At 49.8% G+C, this 25023-nt stretch overlaps 1 protein-coding gene across 8 annotated transcripts in view; it reads left to right on the plus strand.

Annotated features, from left to right (window-relative positions):
- The window catches only part of CAPN15 (calpain 15), a 60277-nt gene that overhangs the window by 17690 nt on the left and 17564 nt on the right, over positions 1-25023 (plus strand). Inside the window, exon 1 of one of the 8 annotated variants that reach the window (XM_064462207.1) lies at positions 921-1007. The exons of the other annotated variants lie outside the window; for them this stretch is intronic. The gene's annotated coding sequence lies outside the window, so the exon portion shown is untranslated. Of the gene's footprint in view, positions 1-920; positions 1008-25023 lie in introns of those variants that run through there. 8 annotated transcript variants of the gene reach the window in all.

Genomic DNA, 25023 nt, shown 5'->3' on the forward strand with positions numbered 1-25023 from the left:
AACAGATCTGGGTCCTTCCTGCAGCATTATTACTTCCAGACTGCTGCTCTTTCCCCTGTTGCCTTGAAGAGTTGGGGAAGGTGTCAGTGGCTCACAGATGAATACCCTGGTATGCCCGTGCACAGCCAGCACTGAGATTTAGGAGCTTCCAATGCAACGCTGGCACCAGGCACTGAAAAGGTTGGATCTCTGCAGCCTCATGTGTGCCAGCTGAGACTGCTTGTGATTCAAAGTCTGTAGCTTGGAGGAGCTTGAGAAACTAAGTGAGATCTTGACATGTGGAAATAGATTTCCTGAACAGCCAGCCTTCATGGTGGAGCGGATGTTAGGGCAAGAACAGGAACTGCCGGTCTCAGTGCAGATAAAGCCAGTGTCCTGTTAGGACAGGAGTGGTTTTTCTGATAATTATGTATTTCCCCTGCTAAAGGGAGAAGAGAACTCATCACAGCTAAGTGCTGCATGGTTCCTGAAGACAGGAAAATCACTGGCCATGATTCACTGAGCAGTGAATTGCGTGGGAAGAATCTGCTTTAGGCAGCGATTATGGAAGTGGGTTCAAAAGACCTGCTGAGATCAGCCAGGCTGTCAGGCATCAAAGTACTTGCGGTTCCCATGGCGAGACGGGTGAAACAACAGGGTGAAGAAGCAGCGGATGATTGGTTTCCAGAGAGGAACAGACAAATATATTCCTTTAAAAAATGAAGTAAGTCAATAGAACAAGTCAGGGTAGCTAGCCCTGCCTCTGAATGTCCTTGTCCCTGGAGTCCTATAGTGCAGGAAGGAAGTAGAGTACTGGGGAGTCAATTTGAGGCTGGACAGGAGTTCTGGGATAGACTTTGCTTTTCCTGCTGATTTCCTATCCCTGCCTGTGGCCACCTTCAGAGCCAATAATACTTTTGCTGCTCTAGAGCAGCACAGAGCAAAGCCTGCCCTGGTCTGTCTCAGGGATGAACGCAGACCTTCCTTGGCAGGAAAACAGGGATGCAAATGCTTCATGAGTGACTTTGGTCTGTATGTGGTGGGGGAATCGGGGGAGGCTTCCTCAGGGTGGGGTGAGAATAAGGGAAGAAATCAGTGCTGTTTGGCTTTCAAGATTTTGGAAGCTGGGAGGAGGCTGCATTGTCTCCTGTTGCCTGGGTGAGGCTGGGTGGTCTGGAGCACCCTGTGTGCTGAAGATAGGTGGATGCAGGGGAGAAGAAGGAGTTTAATGGTAGAAGCAGAGCTTGTGTGACATCCAGATTTGAGCCCCTGGTCTCTTCTGGACCAGGCTGCACGGTCCCTCTCTATATGTCAGCGTTCCATCTTTTAAACAGGACCATGCCCCTACCTTCCCCAGAACGCCAGGAGGACATAGCTACTTAAAGTCTAGAGGTACCAAGTGTTATATGCATGGTTGTTAGAGGAATCTTATTGCTGAAGTCTCTGCTTAGGGCAAGGGTGTTACTTTTAAATACATCCTTGGTAGCTGTGTGTAGCCAGACAAATTCTGGCTTAGTTACAAGTCCCCTTGGGCTCCTCCTTGCTCGTGTACTTAAAGGTGTTTGGCCTGGGCTGTTGTGGATGAGAGCATTCTGCTGAGCCTGCAGACCTATCACAGATGAGCTTCCTGACAAGCCAAACCCTTCAGGAAGCTGAGAGCAGCAAGGTGCAGTGCCACAAGTCTGGGTGCTGGTGGCAGGATATAGTTAGTTCTGCTGCTGCTGCAGTTCAATGGTTTGGGAGCCGTGGGCTCATGGTGGCTGCTTCTGCTGCTGCTGGAAGTGGTGGTGGCAGCTCTTCAGGGTGTATCCTTCCGCAATGTAAGGTGTTAGGAGGAAATTAGGGCACTGACCTGTCTCCCGGATGAGATTTAAGGGAGCGTTTCTGTTCATCTAGTCTTCATTCCCCAGCATTCATCAAGAGGGACAACAGAGTCCTGTCCTGGTCAAAATCTTGATGGGACTCAGAGGTGAGTGGGATCTTGATGGGACCATCAGAGAGATGGGGCTCTTTCCTGCTGGACCTGCTGGGTTGCTGGGCCCTTTCGGTGAGGGCTCTACCAGAGCTGGGTACGTGTTAGCACCAGGCTGGTGGGCTGGGAGGATTCCTGGGTTGCAGAGCACTTTGGATGTCTTGTGAAGGGTTCATATCACTGAGAATTGCTTGAGTTCACTCCGCTCAGGAGTGGCTTTTTAGGGAAAGCATTGCAAGGTCTGTGCAGGTGAATCTAAGTGTCTCTGTCCACCACTCAGTTTGGCTGAGGTTTTCTGAGTCCTTCCTTTTACAGAGAATACGCATTTTCTGGGGTTTCCTGCAGCATTCTGCAAAGGCTTTGTATTTTTCTATAAAAGCCTCTTCAGAATGAAATACCTCTGGGCCTCAATGACTGTGGAGGGAGGAACAGACTTTTTTTTAATGCTAAAAATATATACATCCCTCTGCTTTTAGAGGGAAGTGAGGGGACCTGCTTTCATTGTTGGCAGCTGGTGGGAGGGCATTTGCTGAACCTGCCTGCCCAGCTCTCCAGAGGCACCACTTAATTCTGGAGAGAAATCCAGAGCGAGGCATCCAAGACCTTGGTGTTTCTGAACCCCCCACGACTGAAATGCTTGAAAAGCAACAAGTCAAATGGCTGGGTAGCATCACACAATCTTGTCTCAGGGGCTTTGAGCTTTCTTGAGGCTGGTCGAGATGTTAATAAGGGGATGTTGGCATTTCAAAGGATGGCAGGGAGCCATGTGGAGGGGGGATACGGTTGTGTGCAGCATCTTGCTTCCCTCCTGGGTTGTGGCACTTCACCTCCGAGTGCAGCATAAGCAGAACTGGTATCTGGAGGATGTGTTACTTGTTGGGGAAACCAAGGCCCAGAGGAGGAGTGAGATGTCTGGGAAGAAAAGCTAGTGGTGAAGCATCAGGTGACTCTGCAGAGCTTCCCTGTTTGTTTTCCGTCACCAGACCTTGGGTCAGGCATCAGGCTCAGGAGGTCTGAGAGCCTCGGCAGGCCTGTGTCTGTGCTCCTTGATGTACAGTTACCCTGACAGAGCTGTGGTTGGGGCAGGCACAGTTGCCCAGTTTTTATCAGCAACCTGCTTGGTTTGGGGTATGCTCAGAGAGTTGATTTTGCACCTTGCAAGGATCACAGACTGGTTGAGGTTGGAAGGGACCTCTGGGGTCCAGCTGGTCCAACTCCCCTCCCAAGCCTCTATGCAAAGAACGGAGATGTGTGTGGCTATGAAAAAGCTGGGGATAGCCAAAATATGCTCCGACTCTATATACACATAGGAGGGATGAAGAGGGGGAAAAAAGAGGCCACTCTTCCAAACCTCAGGGGTACTCACATCAACTCTGATATTCAACACATAGCTGTTCGTCACACCGGCATGTTCCCCAGGTGCTGCGGTGGCGTGGATGCATCCCTGTGTGGGTTGTGCTCCCTCTGGAAATTGTTGTGGCATCGAAGTTCAGCTGTGATTTGGTAGAGCAATGATGCTGCAGGTTGTCATGAATACCTGCTTGATGGGAGCATTGGGCTTGTAACTGTTTGTTTGCCAGTTCTCACAGAAGCATGTGGCAGCTGGAATAATGTCTTGCTCAAGAAAGTGTGCAGTGCAAGGAGTTGGCAGTGGGTATGCTGTTTCATCTGCGTGAGGCTTCCAGTCCTGTCCATCCACTTTCCATGCTGGCTGCTCCAGCAGTCTGCTTGCTCACAAAGCCTCTTAGTTGTTTAAATTGAAGCTATTTATAGCTCTGGAGCCGTGAAGAACTTGGAGGGTGGTACAGAGTAGTGGAGACCAAAGTTCTCAATAGGTGCCCAAAGAAACTCTCCCTTTGCTCACCATCTGCCCCCCAACCTTCCCATCTCCAGTTCCCACAAGTGCAGGTAGCAGAGCCATCCTGCCCCCTTACCCTTTCCACAGAGAGGGCAAAATCCAAGGCAAGGGGTCAATCAGCGCTTGTGTGTATGTATTACCCAGTGAAATTGGCTAAAATCTGAACAGAAATGCCTGTACCACTTGCTTGGAGTGTTGCTGTCACAGTGTGGAGAACCTTAGTGCCAACCTTAAGAAACGAGAGTAGCACCTTTACCAGGTTTTGGGGTGCCCCTGATGCTGCAGTAGCTGAGCACCCTTGCTCCCAGGGATGTAGGTTCAGGTCCTTCTCCAAGTGCAGGCGTTGGGTAATTTTACTTTGGTGTTCTCAGGTTGCTATGATACATGAAGGGGATTAGCATCCAACTTTTGCTGTGCCTAGATCCATGGTCCTCTCCTCTTCACCTCTTTTGGGAAGAGATTCTAGAGGTGTGATTTTTCTGTGAAGCCAGCCTCTTGTACTCTGTGTCGTGGCAGTGTGCAGTAGGAGGGCCTGGTAGAGCCCTTCTGTGCTCTATTTGGAGCAGGCATGTTTCCAGATGCAGGTGTGTTGAGAGTGGAGTAGGAAAGGGATTGGTAGGTGGTAAATCTTTTTGGTTTTGTTTTTAATTTTTTTTAAGAGGAGCCAGAGCAATGATTTTTCCAGAGCAACCCTTCCACATTGCTCCCTTCACTTTTTTTGGCTGCAGAGGCAGGAACTTGGTCTAGCATTTCATGGCAAATCACTTGCACCCCTGAGAGGTGTCACACATGTAGCCTGGAACTGTGAAGCAGTCTCAGCTCTCTGGAAGGAGCTGGTAGATCAACATGACAGCAGGAAGCTCAGGAGCCTGGCTGAGCTGCTGCAAGGAAGGAGAAAATATAGGAAAGTGTGTGTGAGGGGGTTATTTTTCTTTTGTCCCGGGGTCATGTGAAAGAGCTAGGGTGGGAACCACAAGCCTGTCCACCTAACACTGTCCTGGAGGGAGTTGTACCTGCATTAACCTCATGCTCCTGCTGTGTTGGGCTTGTGATAGGGGGAGTGAGGGCAAGAACAGCCTCCTGCTTCCTGCCCATGGAGCAGGCAGGGAGGTCCGTTCCCCTCTCTGAGCTGTTCAGTGCTGCCTGGTGTCCAGCTGTTTTCCGGGTTCCTTCTGGAGCTCATTGCTTTCCTCCAAAATTATCAGGTACTGGTTGCTGCAAAAAGCAAGCGCTAGATTTCTCTGACTGGTAACTTAATCTACGTTGACATCAGTGGCTCTGGGTTTGGGGCTCTGGCTAACACGATTCAGAAATGGAGAGGGGAAGACATGCAGAGCTGAGTCTCCCTTCATCCGCCAGCGTCCCCGCTGCAAGCGCTGGCTGTGGCACTGAAAGGCTGCGCTGATCCCATCTAGGCTGGGGGCTGGTGCTTATGCGTGGAGGAGACAGAGGGGAGCATGTACTGAACGAACCCTCTGCAGGCCTTTGTTCCCTCGGATGAAACAGCCCCCCCCGGAGTGGGGCTACTGCAAACAGAAGGGCAGTTGTTCAAGGAACACGGAGAGGAAAGATAAACTGGTTGGATGCTGTTTGCATTTGGCAAGCTGGAGCTGCATCTGTCTGTTCCTGCCCAGGGATCTGCAACCCGCCCAGGTAGCTGTGCCTTATCAGCCGCTCTCCTCAACAAACTGCCCTGGGCTTTTGTTTGAATTGGGTACCTTCCCATGCTTCTCACCCTGCCATGCCTGCCAGCCTTCCCTCTCTGCCTGGTGCTGGCAAGGCATTAGCATTGCAGCCGGCAGCCCGTGCCAGCCGGTGCATCTCAGAGCATCCGTGCCCACAAGCATCATTGAATCCCTGCAAGGGGTAGGTGCTGAAGGTCACCGTGGGGGGTTGTGAAGAACTGATCTGAAGAGTAAGAAGCTGCTTCTGTGTTACAGATGGCACTTATGAGGCTGCAGCAGGACATTCAAACCAGAAGGAAACTTGAAGTGAAGTGTGAATGCAGCCCTTCTGGATGGCGGTGGGACAATCAGCGGGAGAGTCAGGGCAGTGCATGGGGTGAGGATGAGAGTTTGGGCTGCAGGTGCTTAAAGGCTGCCAAGTCGGCAGCTTGCTGGGAGCTGGAGGAGCCTTGCCTGTCCTTGCCCAGAGCAGTACAGAGCTCAGCTTTGTCTCCAGACACACAGGTTCAAGCCCTGCTGCTCCAAGCACTCAGTGGTATTGCGTGCTGAGGCTTGCAGTTACACAGAGCTGGGTTTCTGCATTTGGAGTGTGGCAGACTCAAATGTGGCAGTAGAGCAAAAGATGTTGGGGGGCTGGCTTTTTCCACCTTGTAGGGCAGAGGGGACAGGGTGCCTGTACACCCCGGCATTCTGTAGCTTTCCCCAGCTGTGGAGTGGAGAGAAGGTGGACACAAGCAGGATCTTTCATCTTTCTGAAAACCCTATTTTGACCTGCATACCTTGGAAACTAGATAAATGTATGTATGCATGTATATGTACTTTTCCCCCCAATTCCTTGGGACACCAAGGAGGAGACACCTTTTATTCAGAGCGCTGCTGGTGGCTAGCACGTGCCCCATGCAGCACTGGGACTTCCTGTTGGACCTGTGCCACCAGCTGTAGCAAATGGGTCCTTTCTAACCTTCCCTGCTGAGGAGCTGAGGCTTTTCCTGCTGCCTTACCCCACAGCTGTTGTGCCTGTCTGTAGGGAGGGACAAATGCAGAAACTCTTGGCGCTTCTGAAACATGGAAAAGAATTTTTTGCAGGAGCTGCAGGGTTGCAGCCCATGGCATAGAGCAGACTGATCATTGATGCTGCTGCTGTCCTGCCCAGCAGCCTCTATGGCACATGCAATGACGTGTGTTGGGCACATCATTGCTTTACACACGCCCTAGAGAATCTCCTAGCAAAGCTTGGCACAATGGCCTGTTTTCCTTGGGTTGTCTTTTCCTACAGCAAATGTTTAGATGCTTTGTTTCTTCTGGGCATGCTGGTGTGGGCACTGCAGCCCCTAGCTCGCTTGTGTTGGAGGGACTGCTGTCAGTGGTGATATGGTGGGGAGGGCATGGTAGCTGACAGGGCTCATCTGTCTTGTGCAGTGTTGAGCCTGCTGCAGGCAGGGCACGCGTGCTCGCTCTTTCTCTCCTCTCTGTCCATGTCCCTGGGTTGGCAGTGATGTCCTTTAGGTTGCCCTTGAGGAGCATGTGTACTGAGGTTACCCAAGAGCTGTTTGTGAGAATGTATGTGACTTGAAGAGGTTGAGGAGCTTTAAATGAGAGCGGGAGCTTTCCTCCTTGGTGGGAAGTGCTGTGTCCTGCTGCAGGGAAGGGATGCTGAGCTGTTAGAGGAGCCCCAGCATGGCCTTTGCTGTATTGCTGCGATGGCAGGATACTTCTCTGTGGTTTGCGGACGTATGGGGGTTAATTGCACGTGCTCAAGCCAGGAGTACCCTGTAGATTCCAGCTGTCAGAGCACTAACTTAAGTATGTATCATCTTTACGAGGCAGTAAACAGTGCTATGGTCTGAATTACCAAGTCCAGAGGCCTCCAGGGTACAGTAAAACTTGTAGGGGCTTCCCTGGTAATTACTGCCTGCCTGACTGCTCAAGGAGCTGGATGGATGTGTTGCTGGCTCAGTTAAGGTGGTAGTAGCTCTGGAGCATGGGGCATGAACAGAGGAGCAGGCTGGGGTGCTGGGTGGTTGTGCGGCTCAGCCTGCCCCCAGCACAGCATTGTTCTGCTCTGTTCCTGGCACTTCCAGCTCCACATAACCCACCCAGTCCTCCTGTCTCCAAGAAGCCAGAGCAACCAAACACCACCATTTTCAAAGTGCACAGTGATGCCAAACTGAATCTGAAGTCAAGTGTGGGTTCCTGTGTTGAATCTTTGTTTGATGGGGTGGTGAGAGTGTGGTGGACTTCTGATGTGGTGCAATGCTTTTGTGTCCTCCTGGAGCCCCTTGGTTTGCTGATGGTGTCCTGGTGGATGACGTCCGGTGACACGGCATCTGCCCTGGGTAGCCTCGAGGCACTGTTGACTGCCACATTTCACTTGGTGCCAGTGGGGCAGGAAGGTGCAGGGGAGAGTTTTAGGCTGGTGGGGATCACAACATGCTGAAGGAGGCCATCTTGCTGTCTGCACTGGGTGCTGCGCCGCAGGGGGCACAGGTCTGGGTCTGCTGTGCACATCCAGGGGTATTTTATGTCTGCGTGCTGGTTCTAAAGATTGGCCCAGGACTGTCCTAGAAGCCATCAGTGCAAGGAAATGAAAATGGCAAGTAGGCTGTAAAAGAGGAAGCATTCACAGCTAAACCACAATAAGATCAGCATGTTTTATCCCACTGGCTTTCTTGGAAACCGTTGATAATTGTCCCCTCTAAAGTTCAGGTATATGAGAGAGAGAAGTAAGTGACCTTTATAGGTCAGCTGCACATGCACAAACAGATCCACTGCTGTTGGTGGCACTCAGCCTGTGCACAGGATCCCATCTTCTCCCATCTCCCTTGCAAGAAGGAACTGGACTGAGTTGCTGTCTGGAGCACCATGAGGAGGTAGTTAGCAGGGCTTGAGAGCTCACCAATGCCTGTACAGTCAGAGTTGGGTTGGTATTTTCACCTCTCATTAAATTGCCCTGTGGTGGTCTCTGTAATGAGGTGTGAATCTTCAAGGCTGGCCTGGTTCTGTCCGTAAAGAGCAGGGATGCTGAGGTGGTGAAAGGCCAAGGTCTCATTGGATGTAATTCTGAATTTCCTCCGTGGTTTCGGCGGTACGGGACAGAGCAGGTGGCTCAGGGTGGGGTGAGTTTCCCTGATGTCAAGAGAAAGCTGTTCTGTTAAAGTTCACTAAAGAGGTTTTGCTTTTGATTTTCTTGAAGGTTATGTGTCAGCATCCAGTCCTGCAGAACAAAGCCAGGATTCCTTGAGAGCTGCAAGTTACTCTGACCTTTCCTTGGCTTCTCCTCAGAGCAGGGGTCAGTGGGGGTTTTGGTGGGGGAATCGTGTGGCTCTCTGTACATGCAAGGATATTGATCCATTACTTCAGTCTTTTTCCTGCAGATCTAGTGTGCAGAAATGGCAAGCTCCTGGAGGTACAGTGGGTAATTTAGCTCACCTTTGACCTTGGCAGGTAAGAATGGCATTTAACCAGTGCTGAACGAGAAGGTAGAAGGTAGGGGGTGACATTTGGGATGGGGGTGTCCCTTCTCCTGCCCTCTGGAGCCTTGGAGGCTGCAGTTTGGAAGTCCTGGGAGCAGCTGCCAGCCTGCAGGTGCCCTGGACCTTCTGCTGTATTTATTGAGCCTGCTGTGGAGATGAACAGATTTCTATTAACCGTACCCTGAGCATGCCCCTCTGTGAAATGAGCCCAGGTATTAGCATTGCAGGAACTGAAGGCTGGAGTACAGCAGCTGGAAATGCAGGGTGATTTATTCAGTGGAGATGGGAGCAGACAGCTTTGGAGCTGTGTTGTTGCTCCTGATCCATTTCCCCTTTCTTTCATTTTCTCTTTCGCTTCCCCCACCACTCTCCCTATTTTGTTTTAACAGCACTACAAATTGCAGCATAAATCTTAGCCAAGCAGCAATTTGGGTTGGCAGCCACCAGTAAATCTCTTCTTCCAGCCTCCCCACATGAGAGAGAAGTTGCACTGGGAGTCAGGGGCTATGGGTGAGTCCTGAGTGTGCATGGTTTAAAGAGCCAGGGAAACCTGATGGGACATTCCAGTTATGGGCCCATAGCATCTTTAGCCTTAGTCCCACATCTCTCTAGTCTGTGGGAACAGGAAAATTATTCTCCCACCCCAGCCTCCAGTACTAACACCTGGTCTGTTGGAAAGAGGTGTGAAACAGCCTCAGACATGGGATAGGAGGGATGCCAGCATAAGTTGCAAATGATGTCATTCAGGTGTATGTCATCTAAAGTTGTTCACTTTTCTTAAAGGTACTAGAAAGTGGCCTTCATCTGGGGAAATGGATCTGTGCTTCCAAACTACCCTGCATACACATGTGCTTTTGTTTTCTGATGCAGAATGCATGTATCCTCTGCAGGCTGTGCTGGGAAGAGTGGCAGAAAATAGCCCTATGCAGTGGATGAAGGGCAGAGACTTTGTTGTTTGGTTCACAGAAGGGATCTATCTGCACAGTCCCATGCCAGGAGCCATTTGTCCTGGCAAACATGTTTCTCAGCTGCCTATACTGTATCCTTGGATGTGTGCTCCACCTGTATTTGTAGCCCCCTCCCCACCACGTCTGAGCTTAACTGCCCTGCACTGAGGCCAGGTATTACGAGAGCAGAATAAAAGTACAGACCATACCTTTGTCTTAGCCTCTTCTTGGCTGGCTGTGAGGCTTCAAAGGCATTTTCTACGTGGAGGTCTTAAAATGCTGGGCAAGTGTTGAAAGATGCAAGAATAGGTCTGCCTGATGTCAACAAGGCTTACTTTTTGTGTGATGTACCAGTGCAGAAACCGAGGTGCAAAGGGGAAAGGCATCTGCTGCTGAAGTGTGTTAGAATATGGTGGGATTCTGGGGGTTTGGAGTAGCTGGAATTTTTGCAGAGGAAAAGCACAGGGTCAGCACTCCCTGTGGTGTGTAGGGACTGCAGGGCTCTGAATCCAGATGGCCACCTCACCCTTGTGCTGTTCTGTTCTCCAGGGGGCCCAGGCTCTTTTGAGGTAGACCGCAGACCCTCACTTAAAAAATAATTTCTTAATTGGCTTAAAGACAGAGAAAAGAAAACAAGTAGAGCTTCCTCTTAATCCAGCTTGCTTTCCTCTGTAGGGATTGCTTTTGAAGTGATTGCTCAAACATACCTCAGGTGTGGGTAGCTAAATGGGGGAAATAAAGTGTCCTTTGGTCCCAAGAGTCCACCCTCCTTGCTGAAGCTGTCCCAGCTCCTCAGATGACAGAACAGCTTAATGAGCTCAGTTTCTTGTTTCCTTTTTTTGCCTCCTCCCCTCCCTCCTGAGAGCCATAAGTCTTTACTGTAAAACATAACTGTAGAAATCAGCACCATCATTGCTTGCTTTCCCTCCCTCTCCACTTTCTCAGATTCATAGCACTGAAGGGCTCCTCTTTCTGTGCCTCCATGCTTAGATCCTCCTTCAAAAAGCACCTTGTGCTCTGCTTCTCCAGGGCCTGTTTCAAATTGGACCTTGAGAGGTGATCAGGATACTTATTTGAAGGATCCCTATGCCCAGGTCTCTGAGCTCCTCCAGTAGTACCACAGCTGCTTCTTTGGCAGCTGGGGTGAAGGACACATCAGCAGGTTTCTGAGACAGCTTTCCCTGTTGGGATCCCTTCATGTGCCAAGAGAAATCCTGCCCAGCTGGGCTGCCGTGTTGCAGGAGCTTTTCTGAGCTGGGCTCATGCACAGAGCCTGCTGTTACATGTTAGTGAAATTGGGGTAACAGAGACCCTCTTTATAAGCCCTGTCACACCTACCCCCGAGGGGCTGCCTAGATAGCAGGGGGCAGGGAGGTCGCTGCCTGCCTGCCTTGGTCCTTGCACACAGGCAGTACCTGAGTCTGTCCTTAGCCAGGGGTCCCCTGGTTGTAGAAGGAGCAGCCACAGCTTGATTCAGCATGAATACTCTGCTTCCAAGGGCCATGTGTAGCTGTTTCACCTTCTGGTTAGATCCTGTTTAACCTGATCTCTGGCTCTGGCCTTGTCCTGGAGATTGGACCTTCAACCTGTTCAGGGGGTGGCAGCTGTTGTAGAAAGGGGACAGGAGTCCTGATGATCTCCTGGGCTGGTATAAACCTCCTCTCTAGGTTCTCTGCTCCTCTGTGGCCAGGTGCTGGTGTCTAGTGTCTGGGTGCTCAGAAATCCTGGTAGCTCTGAATCCCAGGCTCAGACTACATTTTGTTCTCTTAAGGTTCTCCCCACATACGTACATACATGAACCCTTTAATAGCTGTAATAAACCATATGCCCCTGTTATTTAAATAGAATAAATAAAGTTGGAAAAGCCTCCCAGGAGCATCTGGAGCTTCACCACCTGTGGCAAATTGGCAGTTAAAGGAGCTGTATATGTAGTGGAGAGCGGGGAGAAGAGCCTATAAAGACAGTGTCAGCGGAAAAAGAGGAGTGTCTGAAAGTCTTTCATCTTCCCGTTGGCAGTGTTCAGATACAACTCCAGCTGCTTTCTATTCTGGGATGCAGGCAAGTGCGTGCTCCCACACTTAGTTATTACTGCTTGCAAAGAACAAGTCTGGATTGACCCAAAGGTTTGGAAATCATTATGCTATCAAGTAAGAATAATTTAGAGGATGCTGAAGGAGCATTGCCAGGACTTGAGAAATTCACGTTTGGTTTCTGGACACGTCTTAGACTTAGTGGTTGGGCAGGACCTGTGGTCTGTCAGTGCCTTGGTTGCTGTCTAGGTAACAGGCCCCATGGAAGGAGAATCCAAGGCTCTCCAAAACACCACTGTCTACTGCAGGCACAGGGCTGCACAGATACATATGTAGAAGTGTGTGCAGGTGTGAAGTCTTAGTTTTTTCAGGTGCTGACAGTGTTTTTTTAGGCTGCAGTATGAAAATCATTCCTAGTTCTGTGCAGAACCTCTCCATTTGCTTTGTGGAAAGAGGGAGTCTAGCAGCCAGAGAAGTGTTGCAAGCTAGGGAGGACACAGCCATACCTGTGCATTCACTGGAGACCAAATGGGCACTGGAATTACGTTGCTTCTGGAGGGGACTTCTGTGCCGCTGCCTGTTCTCCTGGCTAATCCAGACACCTAGATCCTTCTTGTTACAGGTCCCCTACAAGGTAAGAGCTTTTATTTCCTGGCCTTCTGGACTGTGAACCCTCCACAGCCAATTTGAACTTCACTTACAAGCTCAAGATGCAAATATGAACATCCCACCTGTGCCACGTTGCTAGATTCTGTGTCTCACCCTAAAGGCACTTGTGCCCAAATGTTCAACCCTGAAGGCTGAAGGGATGAGACACAAGACCCCTCGAGAGAGGGGTATGCTGAGAGGTGCCGTGGTGTGTGTCTGAGGGCCTTGTTGAGCCCCTGCTGCTCGCTGGCAGCCCTGGGTGCAGAGGACAAGGGGTGATGGCTGGCTAGCACACGTGGTGCTTGCCTGTCACCAGGATCCCAGTTGGGTAGGCAGGTATCTTTTGCAGCCTAGTCCTTCTGAGTCGCTGATTGTCTCCTTCTGTGAGTGATGCATATATCACTTGACTGCCGGTATCCTCCCCTCTCTGCTACAGCACGTAAGCCTCTGTGTGGTACACCAGCTTTGACAGAAAGGGCCAACCCCGCTGCAGGCTTTTATCATTTGTCAGAATAAATTGCTTCTTCCTTCTATTGCGTGGAGGAGATGCTGGTTCATTTGCCCTGAGTCTGAACAGTACCTGAGGCGGCTTTTTCCACCTTGTTCTTCCTCCCCCAGAGCCTGCAAGGAGAGCAAAGCCTGCTGGCTGCAGCATGGCAACAAGCTCCCAAAGCCACAGCTGATGCAGCAACAAATTTTATGTGGTCTTGCATTCATCTGCTTGACCTGACATAACCTGGGAACACAGCTGGAAAAGGTGCGAATGATCCAGGAGCGGGAGAGGCTGGAGCTACCTGTGAGGTTGGTGGGGTTTACGGCTGTTTGAAGCCTGTGCTCTCCATGTAGGCCTGGCAGCCCAACTGACCAAGCAAGCCCTTGGCCGTGCTTCACCCCAGGTCAGTAAAGCGTGAAGGGATGTGGCTCCAGTGCAACAGGCTGCAGCAAGCTTCATGCAGGTTTTATCCAGGACCTGGTAGTAAATGTGAGTGTGCTTGAAAGTTGCATGTGGATCCAAGGACCCGGTGGAAAGAGTGAGTGTGTGCATGTTTGTGCGAACACCAATGCCCAGTTCACCTGGGACTTTGCCCTGGGCTTCTGCTCTGTGCACTGAGATCTTCTTCTGGGATTGGTGTTCTTTGGAGGGGTTGCAGTTGTGGTTCCTGAAGTAAAAGAGAGGACATTCAGGTTGCCCTCTGCCTTCTGATCTCCTGTCAAAAAGGAGCTGCTCAAGCATGTTGAGAGATAGCAGGGCATGCTAGTTGGTGGCTCTGGGAGGAACCACCATCCTCGCCTTTCCCCTCGCTGCCAGATGACATCTGTAGCATGGCTGTGGTTCTTGGTTACCGTGCCCTGATCCAGCCTTAGGCTGAACTCCAGGGATGTCGGGAGTTGCCAGAGCTCCTTTCTCTTCCTCTGTCCCTTGGCAATCTTTCTGCAGATCAGTACAAAGCTTGTTGGCTGGGTTATTGAGCATGAGCTGCTTTCCTGAGGCACAGGACTGGCTTAGCTTTTCCTTAAGGCCTGTTAATCTCCTGAAGAGAGCCCAACAGCCACTGGTGATGGACCACAGTGCCCTGCTGCCTTCCTTCTTGCTGGTGGGCGTGAGGTCCCACTTGTGGTGTCCCGAGTGTGGCTGGCAGCTGCGGGATGGGTGCTGTGTGGTCTAGTGTGGGACGGTGCTGCTGCAGAGCTTGGCAGCATAGGTTTGGGCCCTGAGAATTTTCCTTGTTTGCAGGAAGAGTGCATGGCAGCAGCTCTGCCAGGAGCCAGGATGATGGCCAAGTTAAAGCTCCAGGAGAGGAGGAGAGGCTGGGGGCTCTCCTTTCGCACTCCGCCAGGCTGCAGCACTGTTGTCCTTAGTCTTGGACGTCATGGAAACACTAGTCTTTCTCTCTCCATCCATCCCAAATGGTACCGAGCTCTTGATTACTGTTGTTTTTTTCTTAATTGCACCTTGGAGCTATGCCTTGATTTATTTTTTCAGGGAGAATTTAGGGAAAAAGATGATTGTTTCTCAAGTAAATAGTGGCCTGCACTGTGGAGCTGATTATGAGCAGGGCTGGGAACTGGTGATACAAAAGGAGAGAGGGGCTCGGCAGGGTTCTCCCACCTCCTTCCCCATGATTGTGCCTGTGTTGGGATGGCTCCCACTGCCTCACAACCCCTGCAGGGCCACACGGTGGGGGCAGGCAGCCCTCTTCAGACTTGTGTGGTGTCCTCCTACAGCAGTATTTTGCCTTTTAGGCCTCAAAGGCAGCAAATAGCTTTGAATTTCTTTTTCATCCTAGAAAGAAGAGATTTAATTTACTCTCTGAAAGTACAGGGCAGTGTTTTGGAGCTGAGCTGGTGGTGCTAGTTGTGAGAGTGAGGTGGAGTTGCTCACAGAGCATCACTCACAGCTCCTCAATCCTGTCCCATGCCATGCTTTCCAGACATGAGACATCCTAAGAGATGTCCTCTAGTCCATTCCCTCCCATACTTCATCTGAAATCTTTACACTGAACTCTTCTGGCCTTCCTTCCCACTATTCCCATCATAGATTATAATTGATATGAAGCTGTCCCCATCCTGTTGTCTCTGGGCAGGCACCATGCATTCCCATGGCCAATCTGCAGGGGTGGATAGCAGATGTCTCCCCCTGGCTTGGTGCGAAGGGTTGATGGCAGGGCCTGGGTCAGCGTCAGCCCAGCAATTCTGCTATGGAGATGGTTAAGAGGCAGTAACAGAGGAGGGACCTCAGAGGAAGACCCCTCAACTATTGGATCTGAGGGAGCGGCCCACATCCTTGATGGAATGAAAGAAGGACATCTCTCCTTGGTATGTTGACCTCATTTACGTCTCAGCGATGCATTGAAGGCAGCAAAGTCTTGCCCTTCTTCCTCTGTGGGCAAAAGACATGGTGAAGGGGTCCTTGTTCTGTGGCCTCCCTGGATACTGTTTATTTGTAACTGTTAATGGTTTGAGAGAGGCATTAACCCTATGCTGCTCTTCCCTGGGATCTTCTCTTGGTTCATTGCTGTTACCAACTTTTGTTCCCTTTTTAAATTAAAACATGCTTTCATTTGAAATTAATTGGCATAATATTAGTAGTAAAGAACACAATCTTCCTGACTGTTTCTCCCCAGTATCTTGCTTTTCCTCCTAGATCTGGCATGTTGGTTGTAAATCTTCTCACTGCTGTTCTTGATCTCCACTGATTTCTATATATCTCATACTAGCCTAACTTCAGTAGCTTGGAGGTCTGTGCTCCTGATGGCCATGGCATCTGTATGATGTGTCCTTCTCACAGGTACAGTGTTAAACTGCTCACTAGTTTGTCCAGATCAGCAGGGAGCCCTTGTGACTGTAAGAGGAGAGGCTGCCTCCAGGGTGTGATTTGTCTTCATGTCGCTCGAGGTGTGTTGTCCTCAGGTTCCTGCAGGAACCCAGGAGGCCTTTAGGTGCTCCTGGTATCTCCCACCCTCTTTCTGGCACACCTTGAGGTTTAAAGGACCTTGCTCCATGGAGGGGTTGTATTACAGCTCATCCCAGAGGTTTCAGTGTCCTCACTGGTCCCCACTGGGTATGTGATGGGATTGATGGTATTCTGTCAGTCCTGATGTTGCCAGGGTGTCTTTGCTCTATAATAATCTCTTCTCCTGCTGTGTTCAAGGGGCCAGAACATGGTCCTTTGGGCTGAACAGTTCAAGGGGCCAGAACACAGTCCTGAGTCCACCTGAGAGTCGAGGCTGAACGCTGCCGCCTGGTCAGCAGGCATCTCTCCTCATCTGCCAGATCTGAACCTGTTTGGCTTTTGACCATGGTCTGTCTTACTGCCTGGCAGCTGAACCGCTCTTTCCCCTGCTGTGTTTCACCTTTTTTCAGTTTATCTGTATTACTGACCAGGGAAGGTGTCTACCAGGATTGACCCTTCATAGGCCCTTGACAAGTTTTCTGAGCTGCCTCAAGGCAGGGGAAGATTTATGGGCCAGTCAGGGAATGATTAAATAAGTTTTTGGAGCCCCTGCCCATTTTTCAAAGTCTTCCTTCCTAACCAAGGGGATTTTCTTAGAGTTTGTAATTTTTTCTTCTTTTCCACAGAAGCATTCAGGCTTCTTCACGTGTGAATAATTGCAGGCTCCCTCCTGCTGGGGCCGTTGAAGTAAAACCGCAATGCACATTTGTACTAAACCTGTTCTCAACATCAGCGAGCGAACAGGGCTCCAGGGCATCTGTCAGCATACATACGCAGCGAGCGCCTTGCACAGCGAGGAGCACCCCTGATGCCAGTGTCTGAGACTTGTCCCTGACGGCTGGGGTGTGGGATCAGCCCTCTTCCTTGGTGACTGATGTTGAGGTTGTTTTTTTTCCTGTCATCTCCATGTGGAGAGTCAAAGGTCCAGGAAGTTTTAGTGTTTGTGTGCATTGCCACCCACTGGACAGTGGTTGGAGATTCCTACGGCACTTGGGCTGGCACCACAGCTGTGAGCAGTCATTCTCATGAAAACCTTTCAAGAAAATGTAATTCCCAAATTCCCTTTTGCTCTTTCCAGAAGAACTTGCCTCTGGCATTGCTGTAAAAGATGAGTCTGAAGGGCCAAGAGCTGTTACAGCAGCTCTCGTAATCTTTCTGTTTCCCCATAATGTTGGCAACATCCTTACCCTGTCCGGGTTGTGGATCACATTGTCTTTCAGTTTTTTTAGCATGGAGGCCTTGGTTTGATGGCTGGGTGTGAAAGTCTGGGGTTTTTTGTTGGGGTTGTTTGTTGTTTTTTTTTTTAAAAAAAACCTTTCTATAGAAGCTGTTTTGCAAACAGGTAATTGTTTTTATTTATCTGTAAGATGCATCATCCTAGTCTGTGGGACTGATTTCAATGCAGTCTAAATCCTCTTCCATTTCAGGTGCTCATGAATTTTGCTGGACAACTTTATTGTATATGGGAAACTTTCTGGGACACTGTTCAGACCAAAGATGGAGTGTAATTATAAAAAACATGCAAGATAGCTGAACCAATTTTTAACAGACTTTCTAAAGAACAAATCTACTGTTCTCTAAGTGCCTTCTTGCTCTAAGTGTGCAAGAAGCTGAAGCTACAAGTATCCAATGTTACTTGGATCTGTCAGTCTTCTAGGGTTCAGGCCTTTCTGGTCTTTTGGTTTTTTAACAAAAAAAAAATTCTGGAATTCTTGTGTTGCATTTGCCGGAGGACTGTGGGCCTTTTTCCCCTAAAAGAGCAGCTTTTGTGGGAGCTGCAGGCATGCTGAGGTGCTCCCAAATATTTTAGCAGTACCAGGGTATCTGCAGAGATCCTTTGTGTTTTCTACCCCCAAATTACACCGGTTTCATGCAACTGTGACAAAACCCTATAAAACTGATGTACCTCCTTTGTGTATTCACTCCTAAGTGGGTTCAAATATCCATTGTAGGTGGATTTTAGTCAGTGACTAGTGTAGTGAAAGTAAGGCCAAGATACGGATCGGGGCCATTCAGTTCCTCACCACCTTGAGCCAAATCAATGTATTAAGACATTATCGAACCTGTTTAAGCATATACATAGTACGGTGCTGGGCTGACTTAATAACACAAACTTTCCTCACCTAGTATAATACTTAGGTGCAATTGGAACTTGATATTGTTTGCTCTTATTTTCCCCAGATACCCAAAAGACCAAGGAAATTAGGTACAGAAAATGTAAATAAAGCAGTTGAGCCCAGGAATGATGGCAGCAGTAGTGCTGTGCTAAATTGTTTTCTTAGAAGTGAACTGTAATTGCAACTGCAGAAATTTCCCATGCTTGCATGCAGGGAGGCAAGATGAGGTTGTTAATTATAACAACAGGCTGGAATTGATCTTAATGAGAAACAGTGTAGCTTGAGAGGAGCTGAGGCTGTGTTGGTGGCTGTCCCCAGGGCTGGGGCTCCAGAGAGACCTTCCCAGGCTCTTCTCCTGCCGGCTTTGCTGCAGCAAAGCCTGTCCCAAGATGATCCAGTGTGACTGAGTGCCATTGTAGCACATTCCCCGTGCCTCCATCTTGAGTTTTGAAGAGGTCATATTGCCATTGGCCATCTCATCTGGGCCCTGTATCCTGATAACTTTGGGTAGGTGCAGGAGGTTCTTCTTTAGAGTGAGATGCCTGGTCCCTCATCGAGAGCTTGTGAACCCAGAGAATGCAAAAGCTCATGACATTTGAGGAAAGCTAGAACTTGGACTTTGCTGGCCTCCTTGAAACACTCAGTCTGCTTCTTCCTTTTGTATCCCCAGGGGTTCTTCTTGTTGCCCTGGCAGAGATTTGGGTAACCTGTTCATTAGCAAAGGAGCCTTTGAGAATGGTCTTGTCTCAGCATGCCCGTACTGCACAGCGCTCTGCCAGCCAAACTGGTTTTCTTCTGAAAATTAGTGTCTTACAACACCAAAGCAATTAAGATATATTAAAGGCTAATGATGCACGTCCTGTTTTTCTCACAAAACAAGCCTTCTAGATTCTGATTCTGCTTTGATGGTTTTGCATGAAGAATGATAAAAGGCTCTTGTCTCCAGTGCATCAGTTTAGGATGATGCTGCCTGTGCTGTCTTTAGCCTTGGAGGAAAGCTAGTGTGAGGCATGCTCCTTCCAGACGTGTGTCACTTTGCATTCTTGCAGCAGCATTGGGCATGAAATTCCAGTGACCATGTATTCAGATGGGCAGATTCCTTCAAAGACTCTGCTCCTTCTCACCTTTTCCTGGGCCAAACCCAGCCAGGGATTTCAGCTATGAAGAGGGGTCTCCAAGTGACAATGGTCTCATCAACTCACTTCCTTCATCAAATCCAGGCTTTGGAGCATGTTACAGGAGCATGTTACAGGAGTGCATGTTTGCACCCCACTCTTGACAGGTTCTTTGTGCCCTCTTCTGTGACCAGTGAAGGGTAGAGGAGCTTGTTCTCTGTTCAACTTGCATCCTTTGCAAGCAGCTGTACTTGCAGAGCGTTGCCTTGGAATTCCTTTCTTCCCTGTCCTGCAGCAAAATGTCCCCTCTCACCCTTAAGATCTGTAATTTTTGAGACAAACAAGCCCTGTTTTCTGGGAGGTGATGGCAAAGTAAATTGCAGGGAAAGCTGCAGTTTGAGAGTGTGTTATGTGGTTTTGTTGGCTGCCAGAAAAATATACTGCTGAATTAACTCCATACATCTGGGGCCAGTGGATTTTTTTTTTCTCAGACTTCTCATTAGTTGAGTTCAGTTTTCACCTGAGAAATTCTCATTAAAACTCACAGCCTCTTCTCTCCCTGGATGGTGGAGCACATCTGAGGTGGCAGAGCTATGTCCAGTGTGGGAAAAGTAGAAACTAAATAGAAACTGTGCAAGAAACCTCTTGAGGTTTGGTGTGATGGGACCAAGAAATTCCCAGGAACTGGAGTGTGTCATCAGCTTGGAAGACTTTTAAGTGTCTATCTGAGCCTCTCAGCACCTTCTGGGGAGGGTTATGTAGTGTGAATGGGTCTTCAGTGGCCCCACTCACTCTAAAGTGCGCCTTGCACCCTTGCACAGTCTCCTGCTGCAGAATTAGGCGCTTTTTTTTTCTCCCTTCTGCTTTGATGAGTGATTTTTATCTGCCACCATTGCTTTATTAAACAGAACAAATCCAGTTGTCCTGCTTCAATTCATTTCAAGTTATTACCAGTGGAAAATGTTATTTTCTGCATAGATGTAATTGTCCCAGTAAATGGTCAGGAGCACTGATACTGTGCTGGGAGGAGGTAAACTCCAGAAAGAAGGGGTGTCCTGGCCAGAGGAGAGTTTGGCATGGATATGGAACGGGTTGGTGCCTCAGCTGTTTTTCCTTCCCCTATCTAAGCTGCGTTTCTGGGAACTAGTTGACAGCTTGTCCTGGATTGACTCTAAAGAGCGAGAGGAACACTCGCTGGAACACTCAAAAATTAATATTTCAGGATCAAGAAGTCTTTATTTCATCAACTGCTTCAACAAAAGGAAGAATTGTGTGGTTGTAGCTGTTGTGAATCCCTTGCACCAGGCTGAAGGAACAAAGAGAATGGTCCAGCTGGGAGCTCAGACCAAGGCCCCAGCTCCAGTCCTTGCTGAAGGAGCCACTTGGTATGAGAAGGCTAATGAATTTGCCTCTCCCCTGAGGAGGATGCAAGCCACCAACCCTGTTCTGCAGGGTTGCTCAGACCCATACGGTACCAAACACCCTTGCTGCTCTGCAAGGGGAGCAGGAGTGCAACCCAGAAAGAGGTAGTGAGACTGTCGCTTGAATTCCTAAATGTACATCCAGTTTGGGGCTTCCCCATACAGCAAAGACCTCGGCAAACTGGAGCAAGTTCAGTGGAAGGGCACTAAGATGGTCAGGGTGCTGGAGCACATGCCCTGCAAGGAGAGGATGAGGGCACTGGGCTTGTTCAGGCTGGGGAAGAGAAGGCTTTGAAGGAGGTCTACCAATGCTTACGGAGACATCAGCCAAAAGACAGCCAGCTTCTTCACAGCAGTGTGTGGTGGGAGGACAGTAAACAAGACAAGAGGCGTAGCATGAAACAGGAGAGCATCAGACTGCATGTAAGGAGAAACATTTTTGCCTCAAGGAGGGTCAGTTAGTAGAGTTCACTGCCCAGAGAGGTTGTATAGTCTCTATGCTTGTAGGTTTCCAAGACCAGACTGTATAAACAAACCCAAACAACCTGCTGTGATCTTGTAAGAGATACAGCCTGGACAGGAGTTTGGTCTAGAGACCCCGCCAAGGTCCTTTCTGACCTGAGTTACCCTCCATGCCCACTCTTGTGGAAGTGGGGTGCTGCTTTTGCTCACAGGTGGAGAGGCCCAGCGAGGGCCCCTATTTTGTGGGCATGTTCGTGCCTTTGCAGTGGGCCTGCCTGGTACTGCCTGCCTTGGTTGCTTTGATAGGAGCCTCCAAGAAAGCATGGGTGAGCGCAGGGGAGGTTTTCTTTGCTGTCTCTGCCCTTGCTCAGTAGAACTGCACTGGTGCAAAGTAGAAGAGGGCAAAGGGGCAGGTCCTATCTGGTGCTTTATTTTTGCCTGTACCACCCTGAAACTGGGTGAAGGTCACTAGTATTAAAGCCTGTGTTGTTTTCTTGTGTCGCTTTGGTAAAGTGGGAGAGGCAGGATTTGGAAATACTTACGCAACCTGCCCTGTTTGTATGATGCTAGCACAGAGCTGGTGGTAGTTCTGTAGCCTTCAGGGTTTAGAAGTATGAATCAGAGACTGTTTTTCTCCTACAAAAATTTGTGAGAAGTGGAAAGTCCCTATTCACAGTGTTTCTGTGTTGCTTTGCCAGTATATCTGCTGCAGCCTTCTGCTGGTCCAGCCTACCAGCCTCTGCCTGGCTGTGCAAGAGTGAGTTAGCTCAGCCAACAGCATCTCTTTGCCTGAGCTTCATGATGTGCAGGCCATGATCCCAATTCATGTACGCTTCTAACAGTTCAACTACCAGAGCCGTGCCATGTGGTTCCTGACCTCCCTCACCCCCTTCTTGCACAGACATGGGTATCTCCTGCTCCGGCAGGCTCTGGAGAGGTGATATGTCCATGTGGGAGATGGCTCAGCAGTCCTCTCTTAGGTCAGAGCATGCTATGGCATTGAAAGGAGTTAAACAGAAAACAACTGGATGGGGAGGAGGGGAATTGATATGGACCTCACAGACAATTGAGGCAGGATTTTGTTTGGGGTTTTTTGTGGTTTTTCTTTTTCTTCCACAAAGTTCTAGTGCTTTTCCTTGTATTTGTCAAACAAGAGGATTTTGCTACAATGCGTTCTGTTTCAGGGAACTCAGGGTTTGTATGTTGCTGACTAGAACAATCGATTTTTACTTGTTTGGTTTTTTTACTGCAGGAGAGAACCGAAGCAGTAAGTTTTAAAGCTTTAGCTGTTCTGGAAGAGTTTTATTTAGAGAAATAGCCTGATTCTGTTACTGCGTGCGATTGACACAAGCTCACATAATCCTGGCACCAGTGTGGGGTCTTCAGTAGAGCTCTGGGATCTCTTGCTCTAGTGCCCAGGTCACCTCGAACCATTCACTCTGACAGTCCAATGTGCTTCTGTGCAGGGCTGGTTGCCATCTCTTGCCCTGGAGCTTAGCTGCACATCACACAGCCTTGGTACACCACCAGCTCCATGCCCACAGGAAAGATGCAAACTGCAGGTTTTTGGGCACTTACCGGTCTTGCACCCTGCCCTGTTCCTTCCTGTCTTGCTCTGCTCTGGTGAGGCTCTGGAAGAACCTTTCGTCCCAGGTGACACACAAAGGTGGTAGAGACTCCTTGTTCGATGGCTGTGTAGGAGCCAAGCAATGTAGCAACAGGACGCACAAGCTCAGCAGAGACTCCTAAACTCATCACTCAGCAGAATGCAGGGTGGGATATCACTTTCCCAAGGTGGGTTTGGAAGGTGACCAGCTGGTGCCATCTTAATCCCTCCCCTGTCTTGTCCTAACGGTCTGCTCCACTCTGGTTAGAGGAAAGTTCCTGGATGTCAGAGGGAAGCAAATGATGTCCCTGCAGTGACTCTCCCTTCCCTCCTAGTGACAGCCTTCCCTGACACCTCTGTGCAATCAGAAATGGTGTCCAGAGGGAAAAAGCCACACACCCTTCGGGCAGCTCTGCTGCCAGATTCTGCGTGCGAAGGCTGCCTAGGCATCCCAGCCAGCACCCCTCTCTGCAGGCTGTCACCTCGGTGGAGGGCTGTCTTTGGCACTCCTAACTCTGCAAGGCAGAGCGAGCAGTAAGGTTCCCTGGGACCTGATCAGCATGCTGAAAACTGTCTACTTGGCTGAGTACCTTCTGTATTCTTTTTTAAAGTATTATAGTTATACTGTTGTGACTGCTAAGGTAGGTGCAGTCCTGCCAATGTGATGATGTCTCCTGCTAGTTGATGTGTACCCTGTCTTGATTGGGTAGAGCTTCTGTGGTGGGAAGTATGGCCATGTGGAGCCAGCCCTGCCTGTGCTGCTGGAGGTGTGGGGTGGTACAGCTGTTGCCCTTTCCTTGCTGTGTGCACCCAGAGCCTCTAGCAGATAACTGCTGGCAGTCTGGTGGGCTACTGAGAGCTTGTGCCATCGTGCTCCCTGTAAAGTATCCCCTTCCCAAGAAAAAGCCCTTCTCCGGGTGGGTCACTGTGGAGCAGGTGTTTTTGAGAGGAGCTCCTCTCCTGCACAGGCGCCTGGGAACGTGGCAGGTGATGTTTATATCAGTTGTGTTTTCTGGGGCTGGAGAGCGTATGTGTTATCATACAGCAGATGGGCCTGGTGAATAGATGGTGGAGACAACTGTATTTCCTCACGCAGGCTCATTGCTTGCTGGGAAAGGAGCCAGTCAGGCTTTGAAGAGAAAAGTACAGAGCTTGGGCAGACTGTGGTTGGGTTTCTCCTTTCAGCCAGTTCATTTTTAAGGGGTAGGTGTTGGTATTGGACAGAGGCTGCTGCTACGATCCACCATGTGCTGGTATGGGCTGTACCGTATGAGTATGGGTTCCAGCCTTGTGCCCTCTGTGATCTTTGGACCTTTATATTAAGTCCATGCAGGTACTTGAATTGTGCATGAGCCCTAGGCAGGAGCCTGGTTGGAGCAGGCTGCAGTCTGGTGTCCTGCTAATTGTCAAGGCTGGGGAACCAGTGGCCTGTTGGGGACAGACAAAGACAAATCCCACTGCAAGGGGAATTACAGATCTTTGAGGGAATAGCTGATGGCCTTTCTGGGAGGCTTTTTGGTTTTCCTGAGAGCTGTCAGTGGAGAAAGTCATGTAGGTGAAAATCCCAGCAGTGGGCAGAATGGTGTCCCTGGAACGGACAGTGTTGGGAGCAGACTCCTGCAGTGTGGGAGAGAGGAGAGGACCAGGAGGGGGATAGCGTGGCCGGGGAGCAATCGCAGCTCCCCAAGGCCAGTATCAGAGCTTGAGGGAGAGCGTGTGCAGTGTCAGGGCAGAGCACTGCAGTGTCTCAGCTTCTGCCTCCCTTCTTGCTGTCTGGAGCTTGCCCAAGTGAAATGGTGCTGCCTTCCCTGAGCCCACAGCTCGTCACTGATAGTGCATCAAGCAGGTCTGGCATGATGTGGCGTGTCCCACTGTCTCCTCATGTGGTGCTTCTGTCTTTTAGGTTATCCTGATTTTCCCTTTCTCTCTGTTGGTATGGAAAGGGATTTCTTTCCATGGTCCTGTGGTTGCATGGCCAGTAGCCTTTGCCTGCTGGGTAGGACCGTGGGTGCGAGAGTGATGTGTGCAGCAGGAAGATTGGTGGCTGGAGGGTCCCTATCTGCAGTAAGCGGCACAGGACCTCCATTTAGGGGTGGATTTTTTGGAGCCAGTGCTCTCCAGCACAGTGTGCCGTGGGTAACAGCATGGGATGCTGCAGGAGGACGGATGTGGATGGTGCAGGTTGCTGACAGCCTTTGCTTGCCTTTTGGTAATGCCTGTGGTTTGATGAACTTCATCCAGTAAGGTGAACGGGTG

This window comes from Phalacrocorax carbo, chromosome 10 (assembly GCF_963921805.1).
Source record: "Phalacrocorax carbo chromosome 10, bPhaCar2.1, whole genome shotgun sequence".
Classification (NCBI taxonomy): Eukaryota; Metazoa; Chordata; class Aves; order Suliformes; family Phalacrocoracidae; genus Phalacrocorax; species Phalacrocorax carbo.